Source organism: Protopterus annectens, chromosome 5.part0, assembly GCF_019279795.1.
Source record: "Protopterus annectens isolate FY-2018-M chromosome 5.part0, PAN1.0, whole genome shotgun sequence".
NCBI classification, from domain to species: Eukaryota; Metazoa; Chordata; order Ceratodontiformes; family Protopteridae; genus Protopterus; species Protopterus annectens.
The window spans coordinates 1,854,594,754-1,854,614,050 of record NC_056735.1 but is presented as its reverse complement, the minus strand read 5'-3'; the positions used below and the strand labels follow the sequence as shown (position 1 = coordinate 1,854,614,050).

General features: G+C 40.0%; 1 protein-coding gene across 1 annotated transcript in view; it reads right to left on the bottom strand.

Moving 5' to 3' along the window:
• The window catches only part of LOC122802426 (guanylate cyclase soluble subunit beta-2-like), an 866,018-nt gene that overhangs the window by 111,399 nt on the left and 735,322 nt on the right, over positions 1-19,297 (bottom strand). The gene's annotated exons all lie outside the window — the stretch shown is intronic.

Sequence of the window (19,297 nt, the reverse complement as noted above, 5' to 3'; positions counted from 1 at the left end):
CAACTCAATTGAGTGGCATTAATGGCTTAGTGTATTCCTCAATGATATACCAGAAAATCAAAAATTTTATAAGGGACAAGGTAAAAATATCAGGCAAAATGAGGAATAGTCTGTAAAATAAGGGACGGTTGAGAGGTACGGGTCTATACAGTGGATATAGGGGGATTCCATCTTCACTGCTCCTTGCTGTGCAAAACTGGAACCACTATAAGCAGCTTAAGCTTTCCTGGATGATGTGTGAAGTTTGCCAGTACTGCTCTATAAAAGGAGAGAAAAAAGAGATTTTAAATAAATTAACCTCAGTGAAACATCCCTGATTTTTCAGATTGTGGAGGTGCTGTCATCATAATCTAAACAATATTTACAAGTCTCATTCTGTACCTGCAGATGTAATATACCTGAATACATTTTGTATGGATCTTCTCTTTTTATTATAGGGAAGTCTGGCTAATTAGAATTGCTAGATCTGTATATAAACCTGCAACATTTTTCAGCTAGAAGCAGAAAGTAACATGTAAAGTGTAACATTTTTTATGTGAAAGGAAAGTGGCTACACACACACACACACACACACACACACACACACACACACACACACACACACACACACACAGACACACACACACACACACACACACACACACACACACACACACACACACACACACACACACACACACACACACACACACACACATGCCTTCTGAAATTACCAATGATGAATTTGCTGCTTTTACTACCTGTTACTTAAGGCACTGAGTCATGAAGCTAAATCAGTTTTCTCTTCTTACCTAACTGAAATCTATTGCCTGCAGCCTGAATTTTGAGTGATAGGACCAGGAAAGTGCTGAAGACTTTTTAAAGGGGGATTCTACCTTGACCAGTATTCATATTAAATTGCCCATGCATGCAAAAAGCATTGATGTGCAGGGACGAGATGATTCTTTTTTTTTTTTCTCAAAATTTTTTTTTTATTTTTCAAATACATTTGAATGAATTCCATAGTATTTATACATAACATCTTAAATAACTATGTACAGTATTTACATTAGCCTGACACTATAACAGATCTTAATGTATACATCATCATCATCATCATCATCATCATTATCCCCCTTTTTCCCATTTACATGGGGTCGGGGTATCATATTAACTGTCGCCAACTCTCTCAGTTCAGTGCCACTCTCCTGCCTTCTTCAACACTCATGCCTGACTGTCACAGATCTTCTTTCACACAATCCATCCACCTCTTTGCTGGACGCTTCCTCTTACCTTCTTCCTGTCTGTCCCAAATCTCCTCACCAGATTGTCTTCTGCTTTTCACACATGTGCCCATACCATCGTAATCTGTTCTCTTTGATCTTTTCTGCAATTGGAGCTACTTTGGCTTCTGCTCTTACGTCCTCATTTCTTCACCTGTCCCGCAGTGTGCATCCTACCACCTTTCTCAGGCACTTCATTTCCATCACCTCTAGCTTCTTCAACTGTTCTGCCTTTACTGCCCAGGTTTCTGTACCATACAGTCGTACTAGTCGCACCACTGTCTTGTACACCTTACTTTTCAGCTTCTTTGGCATTCTTCTGTCATAGACTACACCTGATACTCTATGCTAGTTGGCTGCAGCCCCTCTGATTCTAGCTTTGACCTCTTCATTCAGGCTACCCTTCTCCTCAACCACCCCTCCCAGATACCTGAAGCTGTTTACCTGTTCCACTATCTTCCCATCTATCTCTATTCTCAGCTTCTTCTGATTTCCCCAATCTGCTGCCATTATCACTGTCTTATCTGTGCTTAGTTTCATCCCATGTGCCTTCAGATTTGTATTCCATTCTCCTATCCTTTGCTGAAGTTCTAGATCAGAGTCTGCCTGTACTGCCACATCGTCTGCATACAGCAGCTTTGTTGCTCTGACCCCTCCAACCTGTTTGCTGATGTAGTCCATTACCAGTATGAACAGCAGTGGGCACAGAGCTGAACCCTGGTGTACACCCACAAGGAACCCCTCTGTGAGGCCAAACACTGTTCGTACTTGAGTCACTGGGTCCTTGTACATAGCCTGTACTAATTCTACCAGTGTTTCTGGGACTTCAAACCACCGCAGTACTGCCCAGATCAGCTTTCTTGGGACCTTGTCATATGCTTTCTCCAAGTCTAGGAAAGCCCAGTTTGACTATCTCCTCTTCTCTAGTTTCTTCTTAAGTATCTGTCTCAATGCAAACATCGGGTCAATTGTGCTGCATCCTGATCTGAATCTGAACTGTTCATCTCCCATCTTACATTCAACTATTCTGCGTATCCATTTATCAATCACCCTCTCCAGAACTTTCATGCAATGTGGTAGGAGTTTGATGCCTCTATACTGTCCACAGTTGTGGATGTCCCCTTTGTTCTTGTACACTTGCACGAGTATGCTTATTCTCCAGTCATCTGGGATACGCCTTTCTCTCCACATTGCAATTAGTACCCTCAGGAGCCATTTCTCCCCTAGCTCACCCAGCATCTTTATCATATCTGCTGTGACCTCATCTGAGCCTGCTGCTTTCCCTGACTTCATTTTCCTTAGTGCTGCTCTTACTTCTTCTAAGCTGGGCTCCTCTTCTACTCTCATTGTAGGCTGTTTCTGGGGCAGTACCGCTTCTGTGGGGTTTTCTTCATTCAGAAGCTGCTGGAAATACTCCTTCCATCTGCCTTTGATGTCCTGTGGGCTGGTAAGCAGGTTGTTGCTGGAATCCCTTATGAAGGGTGTCTGACTATCTTCTTTATCTTTCTGTCTTTGCCTTGCAACCCGGTATAGTTTCTTTATGCCCTTTACTGAGTCACTTTCCAGAAGCTGATAGAGTGCCTCTGATGCCCTATTCTTTGCTATTGCAACTTCTTTCTTAGTTTCTTTGTTAGCCAACCAGTAGTCCTTCCTAGCTTGGCCAGTCTTTTCAATCTCCCACTTCTTCCTGCACTCCTTCTTTCTTTTGATTACTTCCTGCACTTCTGCATTCCACCACCAGCTTTCCTTATGTACCTTATTTCCATACCTGGCTCGGCCACATATATTTTCTGTAGTCCTAACACATGCTGTTTTAGGTGCTGCCACTCTTCTTCAACTCCACCTATTTCCTCCTCTTCTTGGGGTGCTAGAGCCCAGAGTAATTCCTTGAACTGCTGTACTTTCTCTCCAGTCAACTTCCAGGTCTTCAGCCTGGTCTCTGTTGACCTTAGAGCCTTCTCTGACCACTGCTTGCAGCTGATTGTGGCAACTACTGGTTTATGTTGTGAACCGACTGTTTTACTGGGGATGACTTTGCAATCATGGATTCTACCCCAGTGCCTTTTCCTTACTAGGAGGAAGTCTACCTGAGTTGCATGTTGGCTACTCTTGTATGTGATATTGTGACTGTCTCTCTTTCTGAACCATGTGTTGGCTACTATCAAGCCATTTGCCAGACAGAAGTCTAGAATGGCTTCTCCCTCTTTATTCCTTATTTATTATGTATCTTAATGTATACAGTTACTTTATAAGTATGTCCAATCCATTATCAGAGTGTCTGATCAATTATTGTACAGTGTCAATCAACGATACGACTTTTCCCCAAGATTGTTGATAAATGACTTTGAATAAATTCTTAGTTCTTTAATTTTAATTTCCAATAATGCTGTGGTCTTCAGTAGGCTGTATAAGTCTTCCAAAGTTGGTATTGTGTTTGTATTCCATCTTCTTGTTATACACTTCCTTGAAATTGCAAGTATAGTCCATACTAGATACATGTTTGACCTATTCAAATGAGGACCTTTGTTCACATTTAATAATATAAGACCTTTAGTTAAATAAAATGATTCATTAAATAAAGCTTGTAGAAAGTTATTAATACCATTCCAAAATGGCTTAATCTTAACACAATCAAAGAAAATGTGGTTCCAATCTGTATTGTGCACTTGCTCACATCTCCAACATATTCCTTTTATGGAAAAACTAATTTTACTGATTCTGTCTGGGGTTAAGAATGTTCTGTGCAAGCATTTCCAATTAAAAACATTCCAGTATTGTGTAAAGGATATATATTTTACAGATAATAATATATTTGTTTTAATATCTTCAGTTAACTGTATTGAGTGTCCTTTTGTTATATATTTCCAATATGAGTGTTGTTTTATAGTTTATCAATATTTTGTAAAATTTTGAAATACTGTTTCCCATGTCAAAGTCATTATATGTGATTTCATATATGTATTTCGTAAATTTAAGTATTTCTTTAAATGAAGAATTGTTAATTATTCTACTTAAATCTTGCGAATATGACAGAATACTCTGTAAAGTTATAAACCAACAAAAAAGGTGAACGTGCTCCAAAATTCCAAAACTTTAATAGCTGGCAACAAATAAAAAAGTTTAAAAGAAGTCCAGTACCAAAAATCCAGGTATTACCTATATTCCATATAGTGATTTTTATAGGCATCAAGAATGTCACTTATATCCGAGACATTTTTCCCTTTCTTATCATGGATGATACTTTTAATGTTATTAGCTTTGATTGTATTTTGATTCTTGTGGATAAATTATGTAGATATTTGGGAGAAGTGGCCAATGTATTAATTTTTAGTTTTTCTAAAGCTAAACTAGTTTTATGTATTACAATTTCAGTGTATTTATTGTTTAATACTTCTACTTTCTTTTTCATCTACAAATGATTTTGATTTGTTTTCAGCTTTTACTGACAAAAGTTTGGATTGAAGATCTAACCATTCAGAATACCATTCTCTGATGTTTTTTATACCAAGTTAGTGTTTTACCATATATGTAAGCTTTTAATGAGTCCTATATCATTATTTTATTTATCTCTGTGGTGTAATTAATATCTAAGAAGTACTGTTATTCAGATAATAACCAGGGTTTGAACTCTTTCATTTTAGATATATATGCTGTAATTCTGGAGTTAAAGATTAATAGTTTGTACCCATTTTTAAGTTTTAGTATCAATGAATTGTGGTCTGAAAAGGGGCATGGAGTGATTGAGAAATTAATGATTTTAGAGTGTAAGTTATGGGCAGCAAATATTTTATCATTCTAGTTTGGGTACCAAATCTGTGATCTTGATGGGAAAACAACAAAGATTTATCTTTTTTAAATTTGAAAGTATCTACAAGATGAAATGATTCTACCCACTTGTTTAAAGGGGTCTATATTATAAGCGCGAACGTTTAGATTGTCAAATACAGCATGATCGACACCTATTATGTGAACGCACAATTCACTTAAACCTCAAAACATGGAAATACACATCACCGAATTGTTTTGTTTGGCCAACACCGTTCCACCCAGTGACAAAAAGAAAACATACTTCCCAGTACACTGCTCGCTACATACTGCCCACCAAACAAAATAAATAAACCACATACATACACTAACCTAAACCCTACTTCTAACCCTACACTAACCCTTCCTTACATATATTACTATCTATGCACTTACCTTAACCCGCACCCTAAACCTAAGGTCCATAACTATTGCACACTTTCCTTAATAAGCTATACCCAAACAAAATAAATAATCCACACACATACACTTAACAAAACCCTACTTCTAACCCTTACATACATTACTAACTATGCACTTACCTTAACCCGCACCCTAACCCTAAGGTCCGTAACTATCGCACACTTACCTTACGGAGCTATACCACAGAAGGGCCAACTATGCCGAATCGGGATTTCAAATTTTGTGGTTTCCGGCATTCGTTGTACTCGCGATTCGCTTAATAGGTGTCGATCATGCCGTATTTGACAACCTAAGCATTCATGCTTGCAATATAGACCCATTTAAAGCTTTTGATACAGCAGATGTACGCAAAGCAATTATATGACTTGTTATTCACATTTACGTTGATGTTCAATATAATGTATGTCATTTATGACAAGTTAAAACAGTAGTGTTATTATACACAAGCCTATGCTATTAAACTGAGTGTCTATTGTCAATTCAATACTATTTGTTCAGAATGGCATATACTGAAAGTTTTTAGATTTAAATGGCAACATTCTATTTTGTATAATCAGCAAAGGTTAAACTGAGTGATTATTGTCAATTTAATATTATTTGTTCAGAATATGATTGTTACATTCTGTGGCATTTCAAGTTCAGGCTTCTATTGTTTCTGTTGAACAACTTTGTCAGTTTGATGTCATGTATAAAGCATTAGTAACCTTGGTAACCGCTTAAGTATTAATTATGGTCAAGATGGGTTATAAAAACTACAATACAAGTTAAAGCAATTACATGACTTGTTATGCATATTTACTTATATAAGAAAATCATCATGCTTCCCCTTGATGTTCAATGTAGTGTATGTCATTTAAGACAAGTTGACAGTAATGTTATTATACACAAGCCCATGTTATTAAAACCTGTCTTTGATATCTAAATTCAGCAGACTGCTTCATCTTATATGTCGGATATATATTTTATGTCTAAATTTACTAAAATCATACATTACATAACTATTATGTGTGTGTTTTTTTTTGGCTGTTGCTTAGTTATTTAAGACAACACAAGCTGTAATGCTTATTCTTATTATTAGCTCCTTCCAAGCATGTTTATACAGTCCATAGACTTTAAATTATGAGACCCTTCTAGTTTCTTATTTGTTATAAGTATATTTCCATCCTTACAGACACACATATCAGTACTTCAAGCACTGGCAACAATGTCAATCCAGTTCTGCCAGAATACCATTCGCTAGCTCATGTGGTGTGTTTCCAGGCTCTTCTTAAAATATCCAAACCAATAGTTGTCCTGTTCCATTTTACCAGCCTGTTTCATGCAGTGGCCACTCTGCCTGTGAACCACTCAACACACCTTCCATTCCCACAGATATTTCCATGAAGGAAATCTGATGACTCTCTAGCACTTCCCTGCAACCCCAAACACCCCTAGAATCAGCTATCCCTATATGCCCAACACGTCCAAGCAAGCTCACCTCCCAGACCACTGCAAAGGGTATTGGACAAGACCAAGTGCTCTTAGTCTTTCACAATAACTCAGACTTCCACTCTTATGTAAGTCCTTAATGTGTTTGGAACTAAATACATTTTAAATATAAAATTGCGCTTATTATTATTTTTTTTTTATCAAGAATCAAATTAATGAGCTAAACGAAGTGTTGGGAGAGCATCAATATGTGTACATGTGGTTTAAAACAGCCCTTTTATTATATATTTTTTTTAAAACCAAAAACTTCATTGCTGAGAATCATCTCAGAGGCTCCTCAGAGCCTTTAAGCATTATTGTCACTCTGTCTCTGTTACCATAGCAACCTGGGAGCATCTGTTTCTGTTAGTGTGTCTGTGTACTGCATACCAGAGGCTTGCGATACACCTGAAGCAAAGCTTCACTTCACTGCAACTTCAAGCCTAAATTCCCTCCCTTTCAGCCAGGCAGCAGCCAGGAAAAGAACAGAGAGCAAACAGATAAAAAAAAAAAAAAAAAACTCCCAAGCCACCACAACAAGAGATAACACATTCTTCCAGCCTTCCCACCTCTTACTCAGCAGATGTATAAACAAGCTATTCTCTTCCAAAATATCCCAAATCACAGTTTTATCCACCCCCTTCCCCTGAATCCAGGCTAAAACACCAAATGTCTCTTCCTAATACACAAGCATCAGTAAACCTCGATCACAAGCTGCAATCCACAGCTTCCCGGACACAAAAATGGCAACATACAACAGCTGCCAAACACAGGTGCAGCCGCACACACCATGTCAGGCTTAATCAAACAGCACTCGAGGCTATGATGCCTGCCATAACTGATATTAACTATGTTTAGACAGAATAATAATGACATTTGTACTAGCTGCCAGATGTAGCTGCATCCATGCACACCATATCAGGATTGATCAAACAGCACTTGTAGCTGTGATACCTGCCATAAATGATATTAACTATATTTAGACAGAATAATGATGACAATTGTACTAAGAGTTTGCTACTATTATTTAACCAGGATATACATGACATTTTTAAATCATATTTTAATTGAGGAAGGCATTAATCTCCATGGCTGCATTTTTTTTTCAAAACACTCTACTGTTACTGCTATTATATATGATGTTAATTTGTCACATTTGAATCTGAACTCTGATGAGTGGTACATTGTTGAATTAGTTAATTAATTACTTGAATTATTATTAGTAAAATCAATGAAAAATGAACAAGATAAGTATTCACTGAGTTCAAGTAGGGGAATAGAAACTTCTATGTTTGTATGAAATGTTGTTTTGTCTGGCTTATATATAATGTAAATAGTAATCCATCTTGACCTACCTTTGTTTGTGAAGAATTATTGGACTCTGAACATTCTGAATAAATCATTACTGTTTCTCAGTTGTTTAAGAAACCCTCATTTTTTTAAATAAAAACAGATGACAAGTGATGTACCATATCAGTTGATACTTTGAGAGATGTAGTTGTAAGAGTTATTTTTTTGGGACAGCTATCTTGGATTCTGGTGGAAATTGGGCTACTGTTGGCCGAAGGAGGAGAAGAGGCAGAAGGCATGGCCGAAGGAAGGAAGAGAGGAGAAATGCTAGGACTGTGGTAGTGAGGGCTGGAATTTTGAATGTTGGCAGTATGACTGGTATAGGGCGAGAGCTATCTGATATGATGGACAGAAGGAAGGTTGGTATATTTTGTGTGCAAGAGACCAGATGGAAGGGGAGTAAGGCTAAGTGTATTGGAGGTGGGTTCAAACTGTTTTATCGTGGTGTGGATGGGAGGAGAAATGGCGCAGGAGTTATCCTGAAGGAACAGTATGCTAAGAGTGTTTTGGAAGTAAAAAGAGTGTCAGATAGAGTGATGTTTATTAAGCTGGAAACTGATGGTGTAATGATGAATGTTGTTAGTGCATATGCTCCACAAGTTGGGTGTGGGATGGATGAGAAAGAAAAATTTTGGAGTGAGTTGGATGAAGTGGTGATGACTGTACCCAAGGGTGAGAGAGTGGTGATTGGAGCAAATTTCAATGGGCATGTTGGTGAAGGGAACAGAGGGGATGAGGAAGTGATGGGTAAGTATGGTGTTAAACAAAGGAATGCAGAAGGTCAGATGGTAGTGGATTTTGTGAAAAGGATGGACATGGCTGTGGTGAATACGTATTTTAACAAGAGGGAGGAGCATAGGGTGACATACAAGAGTGGATGAAGATGCACACAGGTAGATTATATCTTATGTAGGAGGGCCAGATTGAAGGAGATTGGAGACTGTAAGGTGGTGACCGGGGAAAGTGTAGTTAGGCAGCATAGGATAGTGGTTTGTAGGATGACGTTGGTGATCAAGAAGAGGAGGAGGAGGAGTGTGAGGGCAGCACCAAGGATCAAATGTTGGAAATTGAAAAGGGTAATTTTGAGGTGGAGTTCAGGGATGAGTTAAGACAGGCACTGGGTGGCAATGAAGAGTTACCAAATAGCTGGGTAACTACAGCAGAGCTAGTAAGACAGATGGCTAGAAAGGTGCTTGGTATGACATCTGGACGGAGAAAGGGCGACAAGGAGACATAGTGGTGGAATGAGGAAGTACATGAGTGTATACAGAGAAAGAGGTTGGCGAAGAAGAAGTGGGATTGTCAGAGAGATGAAGAAAGTAGACAGGAGTATAAGGAGATGAGGTGCATGGCAAACAGAGAGGTGGCGAAGGCTAAGGATAAGGCATATGAAGAGTTGCATGAAAGGTTGGACACTAAGGAGGGAGAAAAGGACCTGTACCGACTGGCTAGACAGAGGGACCGAGCTAGAAAAGATGTGCAGTAGGTAAAAGTGATAAAGGATAATGAGGGAAACATACTCACAAGCGAGGAGAGTGTGTTAAACAAATGGAAAGAGTACTTTGAGGGGTTGATGAATGAAGAGAATGAGAGGGAGAGAAGGTTGGATGATGTGGGGATAGTGAATCATGAAGTGCAATGGATTAGCAAGGAGTAAGTAAGGAAAGCTATGAAGAGGATGAAGAATGGAAAGGCTGTTGGCCCAGATGACATACCTGTGGAAGCATGGTGGTATTTAGGTGAAATGGCAGTGGAGTTTTTAACCAGATTGTTTAATGAAATCTTGGAAAGTGAGAGGATGCCTGAGGAATGGAGAAAAAGTGTTTTGGTACCGTTTTTTAAGAATAAGGGTGATGTGCAGAGCTGTAGTAACTACAGAGGGATTAAATTGTTCAGTCACAGCATGAAGTTATGGGAAAGAATAGTGGAAGCTAGGTTAAGAAGGGACGTGATGATTAGTGATCAGCAGTATGGTTTCATGCCAGGAAAGAGCACTACAGATGTGATGTTTGCTCTGAGAGTGTTGATGGAGAAATACAGAGAAGGTCAGAAGGAGTTGCATTGTGTTTTTGTAGACTTAGAAAAAGCATATGACAGGGTGCCTAGAGAGGAGTTGTGGTATTGTATGAGGAAGTCGGGAGTGTCAGAGAAGTATGTAAGAGTGGTACAGGATATGTACGGGGGTAGTGTGACAGCGGTAAGGTCTGCTGTGGGAGTGACAGATACGTTTAAGGTGGAGGTGGGATTACATCAAGGATCAGCTCTGTGCCCTTTCTTATTTGCAATGGTGATGGACAGGTTGACAGATGAGATCAGACAGGAATCCGCGTGGACTATGATGTTTGCAGATGACATTGTGATCTGCAGTGAGAGTAGGGAACAGGTGGAGGAGACCCTGGAGAGATGGAGATATGCTCTAGAGAAAAGAGGAATGAAGGTCAGCAGGACTAAGACAGAATATATGTGTGTGAACGAGAGGGAGGATAGAGGAATGGTGAGGATGCAAGGAGTAGAGGTGGCGAAGGTGGATGAGTTTAAATACTTGGGATCAGTAGTTCAGAGTAATGGTGAGTATGGAAGAGAGGTGAAGGAGAGAGTACAGGCAGGATGGAGTGGGTGGAGAAGAGTGACAGGAGTGATTTGTGACAAATGAGTACCAGTAAGAGCGAAAGGGAAGGTCTACAAGAGGGTAGTGAGACCAATTATGTTATATGGGTTGGAGACAGTGGCATTGACAAAAAAGCAAGAGTTAGAGCTGGATGTGGCAGAGTTAAAGATGTTAAGATTTGCACTGGGTGTGATGAGGGTGGACAGGATCAGGAATAAGTATATTAGAGGGTCAGCCCAGGTTGGAAGGTTTGGGGACAAAACCAGAGAGACAAGATTATGTTGGTTTGGACATGTGCTGAGAAGGGATGCTGAGTATATTGGGAAAAAGATGCTAAGGATGAAGCTGTCACGTAACAGGAAAAGAGGAAGACCTAAGATAAGGTTTATGGTTGTGGTGAGAGAGGACATGCAGGTGGTCGGTGTGACAGAGCAAGATGCAGAGGACAGGAGGAAATGGAAACAGATGATCCACTGTGGCGACCCCTAACGGGAAAAGCTGAAAGAAGATGATGATGATCTTGGATTCAATTTTTTGTTTCTTCTTTCTAGCATAAATCCAAGGATTTGTTTATTTTATTCTTTTAAGAGTGGGGGCCATCCATTCCATTTCTTCTGGGATAGACACTATGTTGTTGTTTTTGATGAATATAGTAGTGTCTTCTAAGTCATTAAAGGTTCTCATCTCATTGGCAAAAATTATTTTTATCTTGACTGGAAAGGCCAGCTGTGCTTTAATGTTGTTTTGTTTCAACAGTTTTATTATTGGCCAGACTTTTTTCCTTTGTTCTAGTATTCTAGAAGAATAATCATTGTCAAACCTTATCAGGCTTTGATTGTATTTTAATGGTGATTTTCTCCAAGCTGATTTTAATATTAGTTCCTTGTCCAGAAATGAAAGAAATTTTATAACTATGGATCTAGGTGGAGTATTTGTTGAGTTAGAAGCAGGTTTCCTCCGTGCTCTATGCACCCTTTCAATTCCAAATGTAAGTCCCTCTTTCAAGTCTAAAAATGTAGGAATCCAGATTTAAGAATGAAATAATGTCTTCTCCTTCAATGTTTTCAGGCAGACCAAAGATCATATGTTGTTTCTCCTTTCCCTGTTTTCTAAGTCATCTATTTTGTTAAGCAGCCATGTATTCTGTTTAAGTAGAAATTCTTTTGGAATTCTTCCTCTTTGAGTCTCCCTTCAATGTCATTTAGAGAAGTCTCTATATTTGTTATTTTTGTATGGTGTTGCTGTAATAGTTCCTTAAGAGTATCAGTCTGTTTTTGAGAATTTAATTTGAGGTTTTCCAAGTCATTTTTAAAGCCATGCATCTTTAAAGGTAGTTCCTGTAAGGTAGATGTCAATTGCAGTTCTTTTTTCAAAGCAGCATCTGGATGAGAATTCCTTGAGTTGTTCATATTCAGCGATTCAATATAGCTCCAAGTTACTTAACAGGAACATTTTTGTATATCTCCACCAAAATTGATATTTATGTAGTTTAGTAGTTTATCTATGGATTTCTGAGGTTTTAAACTTGAAAATAATAAAATGTTCCTATATTATTATACTAGTTTATGGAGCTCTCAAAATTCACTGTTCTCAGTTGGCCATCTAGGCTCCGCCCCCCAAGAGATGATTCTAGACACACATTTAGCATGTCCTCACTAGGGTACAAATAGTTCATCAGGTGAAGAACTGAAAGCACAGCTGCAGGTTGTCAAAACTTTTGCAGATGATATCGGAATGTCATTTGATCTTGATAAATGTGCAAAAGAAACCTTTAAAAAAGGAAAATTGCAGCACCAGGAAAACATCAGTTTGGGACAAGAATGTGATATAAAAGAACTTGAGCAAGAGGGAGTTTATAAATACTTGGGAATTGATGAAGGGTCAGCAATAAAACATGAACAAATGTGAATAAGGCATAGTAAGGAGTACTCTAGAAGACTTAAATTATCCTAAAAACAGCATTGACATCTAGGAACAAGATTCAAGCTATAAATCAATTTGCCCTTCCTGTCCTAACTTATAGTTTTGGAGTGATTGACTGGCCCCAAAAAGTGTTGGCTAGATTGGATATCAAAACAAGAAGGATGTTTCATGCTCACCAAATGATTTCTAAAATCAGTGTATATCAAGATTATATATTCCCCGTTCTGAAGGAGGGATGGGCTTCCTTGAAATTGATTACATGTATAGATCTGCAATTGTGGGACTCCACACATATCTATTGACCCCACAAGATCCAAATGTGGTGAAAGTTTTGAAACATGAGGAGAATAAATCTAAGATGACATCTCTGCTTAATTTAGCAGAAGCATATTGACGTCAAGCTAATCACCCTTGATATCCACATCCCGCCCCCACTCCCCATTAAGGAAACCACGGTAAAAAATTTCTCCAAAGCCAACTTCATGCTTCTTAAGACAGAAGTGGTGAACTTCATGACACCCATGCAGATGGACAATACAGTTACCACTGCTGAATCCTACACAAATACACTCTATAAGCACTTACACGAGTGCATGGATCGTGCTATGCCAAACAGAACCAAGACGCTATCCTCCAAAAAAAGGAAGCCAATCTGGTGGTCCCCTGCCATAAACAAACTGTACAACAGAAGGAAGAAACTGTTGCAAAAGAGAGTAAAATCCCATGAGTGGAGGAGCTCCCTGGTCAACCTCAGTAAGAAGCTGAGATCCCTTATAAGATCCTCCAAAGCTAGCTACGAAAACAAAATCACCATTAATTCTAAGGACAACCACAAAGCATTCTATAGCTATGTCAAGAATCTCGATGGCAACACCCGGATCTGCTCTGAGTTACAGCACAATGGCACGAAAATTACAGAACCAACTGATATTGCCAACATCCTGGCAGATAGGTTCAGTGCTAACTTTACCCTGCCCTCACCCCCTAAAGGGCCCATATCTATACAGGAAGAATGCAGAGTCCCTGTAATCACAACTACGCAGGTAGAAGCTGCACTCTCTAAAGCCAAAAGCACAGCATTCATGGGACCAGACAACACCCCAGGTTGCGTTTTACATGAACTTCAGAATGAACTGACTCCCCACTTAAGCACCATGTTCAATAATAGCCTCACATCAGGCTTTGTGCCCACTGAATGGCACTCAGCAACAGTTATCCCACTCCACAAAGGGGGAGCCACCACTCATCCCGGGAACTATCGACCTATTAGTCTGACGAGCCTGGTCTGCAAGGCCATGGAACGTATCATCATGGAATTCATAAACAAAGACATTGTTAACCACCAAACTCTGGATCCCACCCAGTTTGGGTTTGTGAAAGGCAGATCATGCCTCCTGAACCTGATCGACTTCTTTGAGGCAGTCACCAAAGCCGTAGATGAGGGTAAGGTAGTTCACACAGCCTATCTTGACCTTGCCAAGGCTTTCAACACCAACCATCCCTATTCCTGAATTATAGCTAAACTCATTTAACTAGGTATAAATCCCTACTTCACAAGATGGGTTGCCAACTGGCTCACTGACAGAACCCATACTGTAAAAGTTGCAGACTCCAAATCTGACCTCAAAGCAGTGACAAGTGGAGTACCACAGGGCTCCATCCTGGGACCTCTCCTGTTTGGTATCTTCTTCTCTGAAGTACAGGCTAACACAGAAGGCCTCTGGATAATGAAGTTCGCAGATGACTGCAAACTAGGAGCCATAGTCAAGTCCCCAAATGATGTGGACATCCTACAGAAGGGCCTCGCTGAGACAGATGCCTGGTGTCAGAGCCATGGCCTCAAGCTCTATGCCAAAAAGTGCAGTGTCATCCCCTTTGGTAAAAACTCTGTACCCATGAACTACCACATAGGTAGCAATCTACTTAACACCGAATGTGTGATAAGAGACCTTGGGACCCAGGTGGACAGTAGTCTCTCCTTTGATAGTCACACCGCCACAGTAGTCAGGAAGTCCTTCTACATGACACACCTCATCATAAAAGGGTTCTCATCCAGGAAAAAAGAGGTCATTGCTCCCCTCTACTCGACACTCATTAGACCCATTATAGAGTACAATGCCCTTTTTGGAATGTACCTCACAAGACATCTGCAGCAGCTGGAAAGGCCACAGAAGTACCTCACAAAGAGGATTACTGGCCTCAAACAAATGCCCACACTGACCGCCTCAAAAAACTCCAGCTTTACTCCGTAGCATATTGCCTACTCTGAGGTGATCTCTGCTTAACATATAAAGCTATGTCAAACCCAGAGCTGTTGGACATGCTACACCTAAAGAAATCCCAATCCCTCCGAGCTACATGCTCTAGGGACCTAAGACTTGTCACCACAATAAACAGGACATGCTGGAGGGATAGATTCCTGTCCCAGAGACTTCCCATACTCTGGAACAGGCTACCCATCTATGTCAAGCAAAGTTCTTCATTAGCACTCTTCAAGAAAAACCTTGGTGAGTGAATGGGAAATAGGAAATACACCTCAGGGATCGCTTCTGTGTCTCTGCTCGACAGTGGCACAGGAAAATAACTTTCTTGGGTGGCGTAAGCCAGGGAACCTTGTTGGCTAGGCTTACGTAGGCCCTTGGGCCGATAGCCTAGCACCTACCTATGAACCTATGAACCTATAAGCAGGAATGGAAATCAAACCAGAAGTGGATAAAAACCAGGCAGCAACTGAATGTGCTAAAAAAGAAAAGAAAGAATATAAGGTGAAGGATCAGATGAGAAGGCAAGAAATGTGGAAAAAAACATAAATATAGTTACAAGTATAAAAAAACTTCTGGAAGAGCCTCATGTTGATCAAGAAGGAATGCAGGAATGGTTAAGGAGAGGTGAATTTACATCAAGAAATGAAAGGTTAATATTGGCAGCCCAAGATAGTGGGCTGCGTACATGCTGGTTTACTAAATCCATTGAACATGTGGGAGAAACAGACATATGTCGGTTTTGTGGAACTGCATTGGAAACAGTTACACACCTTATTACTGGTTGCGATGCTCTAATGGCAAAGGGACTGTATACTGAAAGGCATAATAATGTGGCGAGATTGTTAAACTGGAGATTGTGCAAACATTATGGTATTTAAGTGGCTGAAAAACATTGGAAACATGAGCCACAGAGAATAATAGAAAATGATGAAGTTTACATCACATGGGATCACCCAGTACCAACAGCCCAAAAGATAGACGCTAGAAAACCGGAGATAGTCATCCAAGAAAAGAAGACAAACGTAGCATTGATCATTGAAATTGCCACACATAGTGACTATAGTGTGTTGCGTACAGAGAGACACAAAGTCATAAAATGCCTTGATCTGCAGGCAGAAACGAGAGCCATGTGGAAGAAAGATACCCAGACAGTTCCAATAGTAGTAGGAGCAACTGGCCTTATAAAAAAGCATTTACAATCATATTTAGATATGTTACCAATTCATGTAACACCGTATGAATTGCAGAAGGAGTCATTACTGGGCACATTGTGGGTACTGCGAAGAGCACTTTTGACTAACATCAAAGAGTGAACTAATACTAATTTCATGAACTTTAATCGTACTCTGACTTAGGAATGGGGTCCATTCCTGTCATGGTATTAGAAACCCAAAAGACTTGAAGAAATCAAAAAGGGTACAAATAGTATGATATACAACATATGCAAATGACCATATACTGATATGGAAAAAAAAAGTTTAAATGCAAATGAGGGACAGTGAACATGGAAATGTGACCACCAAATGTGGAGTGATTCAGAAAGGTACAAAGCAGGTGAGCTGTGCTGCTGTGTTCACCCATTCTGAATGCCAAGAACTGGTGGTTTATAGGATGCCAATGCTAGAATATAGCAGAGCAGCACGTTACTGGCCATTCTTGGACCCAGTGCCTATGATGTTGTGCACAGCAGTTCCCCATACCAATGGTACTGTCAGTGTCTGTCTAGCTGCCGCTTGTCTGATCAGCAAATCACAGACTGCCTCCATATGTATAGCAATATGCATGGACAGGCCATCCTAGTGTATCACCAGGTATAACAATAGCTATGGGGATTCCCAGTACTTATACAAACTTGCCAAAACTTGGAATGATGTACCTCAAAATATACTCAACAGTAACAATTCTTCAAAATTCAAACAATTACTAAGGGCGCACATTAATAACACTTGACTTTGTTGCTGCACTAAACCTGGTTAGCAGCTCTAAATCTAGCCTCCACTTAGCTCTGTCCCCCTCATTCCTTACCTAATGTTCTCCTTTCCCCTTTACTCCTTCTTCTACTTCTCTGTTCCCTGCTTCTGTTCTTTTACCTGCCAGACAATAGCATTTTTTCCTCACCCTTGAATTTTTTTAATCCAGTTTGTCCTAAAAGTTTATTAATGTTTGCTGTGCTTAAACTAATTTCATTTTTTATCCATGTCATTTTGCCTATTTATAATATCATATTAATTTTACTCATGTATCATTCATGTATTTTGTACTGTATACATTACGTATTCAAAAACTGTTTTTTTTAATATAACATTATATTTGTGGAGCTTTTCTCCTTGGGCCTCCACTGAAAATGGGCCATCTTAGTCCCAGTCGAACTTTCCCGATAAACAAATGGAAATAATAAATAAAATAAATAAAAATAAATGTAGTGATTTTACTATCCTACTTGCTGAGACATTGCAGTGACTTACAGGAGACACACTGCATTTTGCAGGTGTCAGCCTTGTGCATCCCATGCCAGTTTCTTAACATTATGCTATAGCATGAGTAGGAGCATATATGGTTTTCACGGACTACAGAGGAGAGAACCATCACTATGTGGTTGTTTTACAATACTGTCCACATCCCTGAGGTTCTGGAGCCACTGATTACATGCACTTTGTCATCATGTCCCCACCTGCTAAACAGGATGTCATATATATCAACACAAAGGGATTCCACGCTCTCAACTTCCAAGTACTTTGCAATGCCTAGGGTGACATCTATAATGTGTCTGTCCACTACTTGGGCTGTTCCCATAATTCATACATCTGGCACACATCTGATCTCTAATGTTTTATCTGGGTTGACTTACCATATGGTCATCTACGTGGCATATGCACAAGTAGGTGGGTACAGGACTCAAGCAATCAGATAGGTCACATTTAATGGCATCACCATTGTATTTTGTAAGGGATGTTAGATATGGATTGGAACCTTGAATGAAGACCCCATCCACAACACCCAGACTGCAGAAGAAATGGCATATAAAAATGGATATGAAGAGATGCAAAAAACTGAGGAACATGATTTTTGTCAACTTATAGGATACAACTACTGGAATGTGCATGTACACCCTGATGGGGTTCCCCCTGTTAGTAGCCATCAGATTTATGGCATCCATGTACCATATGAGTGCTGTGAGTATACATAGTATTCTGTTTGCCCATTGGAGGAAATTAACAGTGTAGAATTATGGAAACAAGAGCAAAGCATCCTGATGAGGTATCGCAGAGATGGAACCTGAGGAGTGTTGATGATCACATACATGAGACTAGCCACAGCCGGGTGTAGTGGCCTCTGTGGCTGAAGCCAATGATGATGCCATCTCATGAACTGTGGATATACCCAGCATGGGACAGGTCACCTCAAATCCAGATCTTTCCATGGCCATGGACAGGAGGACTTGTGGAGGCAGGCCAAAGAATAGTTACCACCAGCCTCATGTATACACCACTAGATGTACTGTTAGCCACCACTGACCTGAGCAGCACCGTCTGCTCCTTGTCCCTATACTCAGTGCCACTGTGGATGTCATCACATAAACCATGCAAGTGTTGCATTCTCTGGATGTCATCCAGTAGGCTACACAGCACACTCATCATCTCCACAATGATGGGTACACTTGGCTGTGCCTGGATCATTGGTATGTAGATCTGCTAATTAATGGAAGTATTGCACCCAGGTCAGGGACAGACTTGCAGTCATGGCAGCACAGGTGACCAGCATTGCCTTTCTTCTGAGGAACATACATTTACAACAGAGGTGATACAGTTCACAGATGCCATCTTGGCTGTGGACTCTTTGTAGTCTGGATGAAGGTCACAGTTAACAGGATGTCCTGCTGTCACTGGTGAGGCTGGAGTCTTGGCCTCTTCCTGCACAGGCTGTTCATAGGTGAGGAATATGTTAGGGTTGCTGACAGTGCCACTGTATCATCAGACTGTCTCATGTGCACATTGCCATTATCAGCAGCCATAGGTGATCTGCTGACATCAGTCTTCTGTTGTCCCATGATGCTGAACCCCGTATCAGTAGAATCTCTGAAATAATAAAAATAAGGTGTCATTGGCAGCACAGAAATAAGTGTCTAATGCCACTCTTATAGGCATACTAGTGGATGACTACCTGTGTGTCTTTTGTGCAGGGTATTGCAGTTGTAG